An 8,732-nucleotide genomic window follows, 5' to 3' on the forward strand; every position below is an offset into this window, starting at 1 on the left:
GTGTGTGTGTGTGTGTGTGTGTATTTTGAGGTCGAGATGACAAGTGCCAACATAGAGTAGCACTGGTAGTGTATAGAAACATGTTCCTATATCATAAATCCAGCATGTTCATCTTTAGCTGGAACAGTTTTCCTCAGGCATGCACAAGGTGATCTCAAGGGTCCAATATGATATGTGACATACTTCCAGGCCTCATTATATATATATATGCTCTGCTACAAAACTCATAGTGTGCAGCATTTTAAGCTGTCATCACGGGCTGTCAGGAAGTTCAGAAAGTAGGCCTCCTATATGCTTTATTTCAGTCAAATTTTATGCTTTAGGTTGTGTTTAAATGCAGTTTCTAAGGTGTTTTGGAATGATTCAAGTCAACATGAAATCAAAATGGGCCATTCTTATTTTTTATGGAATATTTCAGTATTTATTATAAATGAGTTATCCGAGCACATCATTTAAAATAAAAAAAATAATGTGCCCTCAGTCTTTAATCAAAATATCTTCCTCTTGCAGCGTCATCTCGTCTCTTCTCTGATGAGGGGTGGGACAACCTGTCAATCACATGAGATCACAGCAAGCAAGCGATTTCCGATGAGTAAAATCAAGTCTCATGTTTGAGTCTTAGTACCGGCAGGAAATGTAGGTTGGAGGAGTGAATGATCAGGGCTTTCTTCCACTCTCATAACCCCAATCACTCCCCGGGCGCTGTAGCAAAAGTGGCTGCCCACTGCTCCGGGTGTGTGTGTTCAGCACTCACTGCTGTGTGTGTGCACTTGGATGGGTGAAACGCAGAGCACAAATTCAGTGTATGGGACACCACACTTGTCAACACTTCTATTGTTTTATTGCTTGAGTAAACCTGTGTTTGCATCTCTCTCGTATTTACTACTACATAGGGCTTTTCACACTGTGCTTAACCCCGGGTTAACGTCATTCTAAACATCGCTTTTAACCCTGGGTAAAGGAGCGTTTTACACTTGTAATTTAGATCCGGGGTTAGCACCGTTTTTTATCCGGGGTTATGAAACCCTGTTCTGGAGCAGGGTTAGCACCGTTTTTACGGTGTTAAAAGGGTTAGTTCACCCAAAAATGAAAATTCTGTCATTTATTACTTACCCTCATGCTGTTTCACACCCGTAAGACCTTCTTTAATCTTCGGAACACAAATTAAGAAATTTTAGTTGAAATCCGATGGCTCCGTGAGGCCTCCATAGGGAGTAATGTCACTTCTTCTGTCAAGATCCATAAAGGTACTAAAAACATATTTAAATCAGTTCATGTGAGAACAGTGGTTCAATATTAATATTATAAAGCGATGAGACTATTCTTCAGGAAGCATCGGAGCATAAATGAATCAGTGTTTCGAATCTGCTGTTCGGAGCGCCAAAGTCACCTGATTTCAGCCATTAGCAGTTTGACACGTGATCTGAATCATGATTCGATACACTGATTCATTATGCTCCGATGCTTCAAAGCATTGTTTTGAAATCGGCCATCACTAAATAAGTCTTGTCGCTTTATAATATTAATATTGAACCACTGTACTCACATGAACTGATTTAAATATGTTTTTAGTACATTAATGGATCTTGAGAGAGGAAATGTCAGTGCTCCCTATAATGGAGGCCTCACGGTGCCACAGGATTTCAACTAAAATATCTTCATTGTCATTCCGAAGATTAACTATGGTCTTACGAGTGTGGAACGGCATGAGGGTGAGTAATAAATTACAGAATTTTAATTTTTGGGTGAACTAACCCTTTAACTCTGCATTGCGGTGCCAAACTTGTACAGTGTGAAACAATGCGGTGTTGGAATGTTACAACTGATGCTTAGCAACCAACAACCAACCTTATATTCACCTTATATGTCAAACGGCAAAGGAAAATGCAACAACTGGAGTGAAGAGACCGTCATTCTACCTTTATAGTTTGAAAAGTTCACATAGAAAAAAACTTGATATTACAGTCAGCAATGAGGACACACAATGCTAGAGCCTTTATTTAAACAGGTCACGTGGTGCATTTTTCCTGTCAGTAATACTGACACCGTGAATATTCAGACAAGGACTTTAACCCGGAGTTTAGGATTGTGCAGTACGAAACAGCAGTTTATGAATACCCAGGATTAACTGTTAACCCCCAGGTATATTAGGAGCAGTGTGAAACGTGAATAAAGATAACCCAGGATTCCATTTGCCCAGGGATTAGAATGACCCAGAGTTAACGATTTCAAGTGTGAAAAGCCCTCATGACATGTGTGAATCGGTGGGCGGGGCTAAAGAGGCAATGATGTAGAAGTAGGCGTTGATGATCTTCTGCAGAAGTGGTCTTTTGTCGCACTATTACATCAAAATCTGAAACGAGTCTTTTTCTGAGCTTGATTTCAATGAAAGCTGTTTCCATAAAAGTTTCAATAAAAGCTGTTTTTGGACTAACAAGGAAGTTGAGTTCTGAAACGTACAGGGTAATTTTATTGTACAATGACCTCTTATATGTCAAAAAGTCAAGGGAAATGACCCCTTTAATATAAACTAACAATGAAAAATACTTCTAAATATGTATTAATCTTAGTTATTGTTATTTAACATTGACTAATAATGCATTATTAAAATAAAAAAATAAAAGTTGTGTCTGTTAATATTATTTAATGGACCTGAAGCTAATATGAACTAACAATGAACAGTTGTACAAACCCGATTCCAAAAAAGTTGGGACACTGTACAAATTGTGAATAAAAAAGGAATGCAATAATTTACAAATCTCATAAACTTATATTTTATTCACAATAGAATATAGATAACATATCAAATGTTGAAAGTGAGACATTTTGAAATGTCATGCCAAATATTGGCTCATTTCGGAATTCATGAGAGCTACACATTCCAAAAAAGTTGGGACAGGTAGCAATAAGAGGCAGAAAAAGTTAAATGTACATATAAGGAACAGCTGGAGGTCAATTGGCAACATGATTGGGTATAAAAAGAGCCTCTCAGAGTGGCAGTGTCTCTCAGAAGTCAAGATGGGCAGAGGATCACCAATTCCCCCAATGCTGCGGCGAAAAATAGTGGAGAAATATCAGAAAGGAGTTTCTCTGAGAAAAATTGCAAAGAGTTTGAAGTTATCATCTACATTGCATAATATCATCCACAGATTCAGAAAAACTGGAACAATCTCTGTGTGTAAGGGTCAAGGCCGGAAAACCATACTGGATGATCACGGGCCCTTAGACGGCACTGCATCACATACAGGAATGCTACTGTAATGGAAAGCACAACATGGGCTCAGGAATACTTCCAGAAAACATTGTCGGTGAACACAATCCACCGTGCCATTCACCGTTGCCGGCTAAAACTCTATAGGTCAAAAAAGAAGCCATATCTAAACATGATCCAGAAGCGCATGGCGTTTTCTCTGGGCCAAGGCTCATTTAAAATGGACTGTGGCAAAGTGGAAAACTGTTCTGTGGTCAGACGAATCAAAATTTGAAGTTCTTTTTGGAAAACTGCGACGCCAAGTCATCCGGACTAAAGAGGACAAGGAAAACCCAAGTTGTTATCAGCGCTCAGTTCAGAAGCCTGCATCTCTGATGGTATGGGGTTGCATGAGTGCGTGTGGCATGGGCAGCTTACACATCTGGAAAGGCACCATCAATGCTGAAAGGTATATCCAAGTTCTAGAACAACATATGCTCCCATCCAGATGTCATCTCTTTCAGGGAAGACCTTGCATTTTCCAACATGACAATGCCAGATCACATACTGCATCAATTACAACATCATGGCTGCGTAGAAGAAGGATCTGGGTACTGAAATAGCCAGCCTGCAGTCCAGATCTTTCACCCATAGAAGTCATTTGGCGCATCATAAAGAGGAAGATGTGACAAAGAAGACCTAAGACAGTTGAGCAACTAGAAGCCTGTATTAGACAAGAATGGGACAACATTCCTATTCCTAAACTTGAGCAACTTGTCTCCTCAGTCCCCAGACATTTGTAGACTGTTATAAAAAGAAGAGGGGATGCCACACAGTGGTAAACATTGCCTTGTCCCAAAAAAGAAGCCATATCTAAACATGATCCAGAAGCGCATGGCATTTTCTCTGGGCCAAGGCTCATTTAAAATGGACTGTGGCAAAGTGGAAAACTGTTCTGTGGTCAGACGAATCAAAATTTGAAGTTCTTTTTGGAAAACTGGGACGCCAAGTCATCCGGACTAAAGAGGACAAGGAAAACCCAAGTTGTTATCAGCGCTCAGTTCAGAAGCCTGCATCTCTGATGGTATGGGGTTGCATGAGTGCGTGTGGCATGGGCAGCTTACACATCTGGAAAGGCACCATCAATGCTGAAAGGTATATCCAAGTTCTAGAACAACATATGCTCCCATCCAAACGTCGTCTCTTTCAGGGAAGACCTTGCATTTTCCAACATGACAATGCCAGATCACATACTGCATCAATTACAACATCATGGCTGCGTAGAAGAAGGATCCGGGTACTTATTTTTCCCTTAAAATTATACATTTTCTCAGTTTAAACATTTGATATTTCATCTATGTTGTATTCTGAATAAAATATTGAAATTTGAAACTTCCACATCATTGCATTTAGTTTTTATTCACAATTTGTACAGTGTTCCAACTTTTTTGGAATCGGGTTTGTATTTTTATTAAAGGCTTAGTTCACCCAAAAATGGAAATTAAGTCATCATTTACTCACCCTGGTGTTGTTCTAATGCTGTATGCTCTTCTTTTTTTATGGGCCACAAAAGGAGAATTTTTAAAAAATGTCCCAGTTGTCCATATAATGGCAGTGAATAGTGACCAGCATCAAGCTTTTAAAAAAGACGCAAAATGACCCCATTCCATAGTTCACTCCATGAATATATCCACTGTGTTCATTGTAACAAGAAGTTAATGTGTTCACATCTGCCAACTGTCATTCAAAGAGACAAACAGTTCCAGTCTGGTGATATTTGACTCAGTGAAGCAAGTACACAGATACTTTTTTGGGATTTCTGCATTGTATTTCATGTCACGTTTTTGTATCTTGATTTCTCACAACTTGTGTGCTTTTTCTGGGAGATGGAGTGAACTGCGGCACTAATAGTCTCATGAACACGCCCAAGGAGAAGCCAAATGGCCACGGCCAAGAATTTTGTTAAATAATACATTCAATCTCAGTTTGTTTTTCACTAAACCCTGTCGTATACCCCCAGAACACTTGGAATATACGGCATGTGTCTCATGGGATCATTCTGTGATACTTTTACATCTTTTTTAAAAAGCTTGATGCTGGTTGCTATTCACTGTCAAGTCTGCCATATGGACGAGTGCAAACTGGACATTTTTTTCAGCTTTTGTGGTCCATGAAAGAAAGAAGGGCATACTACATAAGAACAACACCAGGGTGAGTAAATGATGACTTCATTTTCATTTTAGGGTGAACTATCCCTTTCATTCATGCCCTAAACAAAGCGTTTGCTCTAACACTATATGCTCAGTATGAGCAAACGGCTTTATAAATAATAAAGATGTTATTTAAGAGCCACCCAGCATCCAAGCCTCCCTCATTCTCTCATTGTTGGATGGTTGGTCACCGATGGGACAGCTGCTTCCCAGTGGGAATAATCAGTTTGACCTTGGACAATAGTGGCTGCAGTCATGCTACAGTGCTGAGACATAGGCATTCACAGCATTGGGCACTGAGCTGGAAAAATGCTATCCACCCTATAAGACAGAAAATCTGTTCATACAGCAAGATACACTCTATAAGAGATAGAAAAACTGTAGCTATCAGTCAGTGTGTGTGTGTGTGTGTGTCGGAGGAGAAGAGAAAGTGTTTGTTAAAGGTACAATATGTAACATTTTTGCAGTAAAATATCCAAAAACCACTAGGCTAGTGTTATATATTTTGTCCAGCTGATTACAAACAATATCTCTAATGTTTTCAACTACTTGTAAATCATGAGAAAATTCCCATTCTAAACAGTGACACGGGGCAGTGCAGTCGCCTGTCAATGATGTCAGTTACCTTTGTTACCGCCTTTACTGACGTAGAAACCACATGACAACAGTGCCGTGGACAAATGCGGAAGTAGAGTCTAGCGTTCAGCAACCAATAGCTTGCTTCAAGCAGTTTCTTCTTGCACGTTTTATGGTGGATTACGTTACTTATTTATGGAAAATAATTACTGTTTACCATCTGCCGCTGGTTCTGTCGACAAGGACAACTCCCGTAAACTCATGACCGGAAAAGCGGAAGCGGCGCCGGCGAATGTGTCATAATAAAAGTCCCGCTGCTCGCGAGGCGTGTGTTGATCAATCGCTCCAGCTCCTCGTTCAGCTCCCTCAACACTCGGTCCTGCTCTGCTTCATACTACAGTAACGTTAATAGTCGCATCCACGAACATGAGTTCTTCCAGACTCCAATCCCTATTATTTTGCACCGTCCGTTGAGATGGAGACCACATGTCCCAAGTTTCCGCTCTAAAACTTGGCGTCATCAAACTACGCCTTTGTTTTGAATAGGCTTCTAGCGACCTCTAGCGGAAAAAAAATATCACAAATTGTACCTTTAACACCAAAGGCAATGTAGGAATGAATTCTTTGAAATGTATAATGAAGTTTAAAGTTTGGGACTGCTCATTAAGTTCTCTTCTTCAAATTAGCTCGGTGTCACTGACAATCCAACACGCCGATACACTCTGACGCAGGTCAGATAGAAAAGAAAGCGTGTGTGTTCTCACGAAGTAACCTCAAGTCACATTTATTCATTCTCTACCCAGGAATGAAATTAAACATTTATTCATTAAAGTCACTGTCAGTCTGCCAGAAAAATAACTTTCTGGAGCACTAAACATGCACACGCACAACGTGGCATTGAATGAAAACTGTGAAGATTGAAGGGGGAAATTAATTAACTGCAGTTGGGGAACATTTCATCCATGGTTCCTTTCATTGGCTCATATCATTTCAAATGTCTTTCTCTCTCTCTCTCTAATAACAATTTGAGATACATTTGTGCAACTTTAATTTATTTCAGTCTCAAATTACCCCAAAGCCCCTGTGATTGAGAGCCGTGTGGACTGGTCAGCTTAACAGACATTAATGTGGCTTCTCTATTGTAAACCTTTCTGATTTTAACACCATTTACAGAATCGAGTTCACATGATGACAGTCAAGGACGAATGATGTTTCTGTGAGGCCTTGGCTTCTTTGCTCTTGTAGAAATTGTAAAATGTCCAGATAATAGGATCTTACATTGCAAATATGAGAAATCACAATTGTTAGATAAAAGGTTGCAGTTATCAGAATGAACACACCATGTACAGAATGTAAAAAAGACATGTACTATGGCTAGTATACAACATTATAGATGCAATAAGGTGTTCAGATAGTGCTAATGAAGGGCCAGGAACAATAACATTTCTCATTTCTTAGTTCATTTCACATTGTGACAATAGTCAAGGCACACATTCCAGCTTGTCTTTCTATATCAAATTTGCATCTGCAGTCACTTGTTTCAATGTATCAGGCCTTCGCTCTAAGCTGGAGACCCCTGACAGTCAGTAAAATTATGTAATAATTTTAAGTTTTAATTATTTAAAACTTTCATTTTTTTAATCATTTTAAAATGTAGTATTTAATAATTTTATCATTTTAATTTTTAATAATTTTATCATTTATTTACACTATACCATTCACTACCATTTTTTTTTCACCAAGGCGTGTGTGTGTGTGTGTGTGTGTGTGTGTGTGTGTGTGTGTGTGTGTGTGTGTGTGTGTGTGTGTGTGTGTGTGTGTGTGTGTGTGTGTGTGAAATATTTTGTAGATAATGTTATAACGTTATTGTAAAACAGTTCATATATACAGGAAGAAGGAGGCAGGAACCGGCAAACATTCAACATAACTTTAATATAAAATAAACAAAACGAAAGTAATGCCGGCAGACCCTCGCAGACATCTGCCGGCCACACAAACATAATAAAACATAAAATAAAGTCCAGGCCTGGTCCTCTCTTGTCCTTTACTGTCGTCGCTCCTCCTTTTATGCTCCCAGAGCTCCTTCGTGATTTCTGATTTGCGCCTCACAGGTGGAGTTCGTTAACTCTCTCGCCACCGGCCTCGCACCGTTCCCTCATGGCTCTCGCCCGCCCTGGTCGCCACAGTTATCCACAAAAATAGTAGCAGCACAAGGAGTTTCAAATTACATTAAATTACTTTATTCAAGGACACATTCATTTGAAAAGAACATTATATATATATACAGTGGTGGTCAGAATTATTGGCACCCTTGGTAAATATGATCAAAGATGGCTGTAAAAATTAATCTGCATTGTTTATCCTTTTAATTTTATCTTTAATTCATAAACTTAGCAAAAATCTAACGTTTCATTGAAGAAAAAGAATTGAAAGTGGGGGGAAAGTCACATTATGAAATAAATGTTTTTCTCCAAAACACGTTGGCCACAATTATTGGCACCCTTTTATTTGTTTTTGCAACCTCGTTTTGCCAAGTTCTGATTCGTCTTCTATAATGCCTGATGAGTTTGGAGAACACCTGAGAAGAGATCAGAGATCATTCCTCCATACAGAATCTCTCCAGATCCTTCAGATTCCAGCTCCATGTTGGTGCTTCTTCTCTTCAGTTCACTCCACTCATTTTCTTTAGGGTTCAGGTCAGGGAACTGGGAAGACCATGGCAGAAGCTTCATTTTGTGTTCAGTGACACATTTTTG

The sequence above is a fragment of the Chanodichthys erythropterus genome, chromosome 12 (genome assembly GCF_024489055.1).
Source record: "Chanodichthys erythropterus isolate Z2021 chromosome 12, ASM2448905v1, whole genome shotgun sequence".
NCBI classification, from domain to species: domain Eukaryota; kingdom Metazoa; phylum Chordata; class Actinopteri; order Cypriniformes; family Xenocyprididae; genus Chanodichthys; species Chanodichthys erythropterus.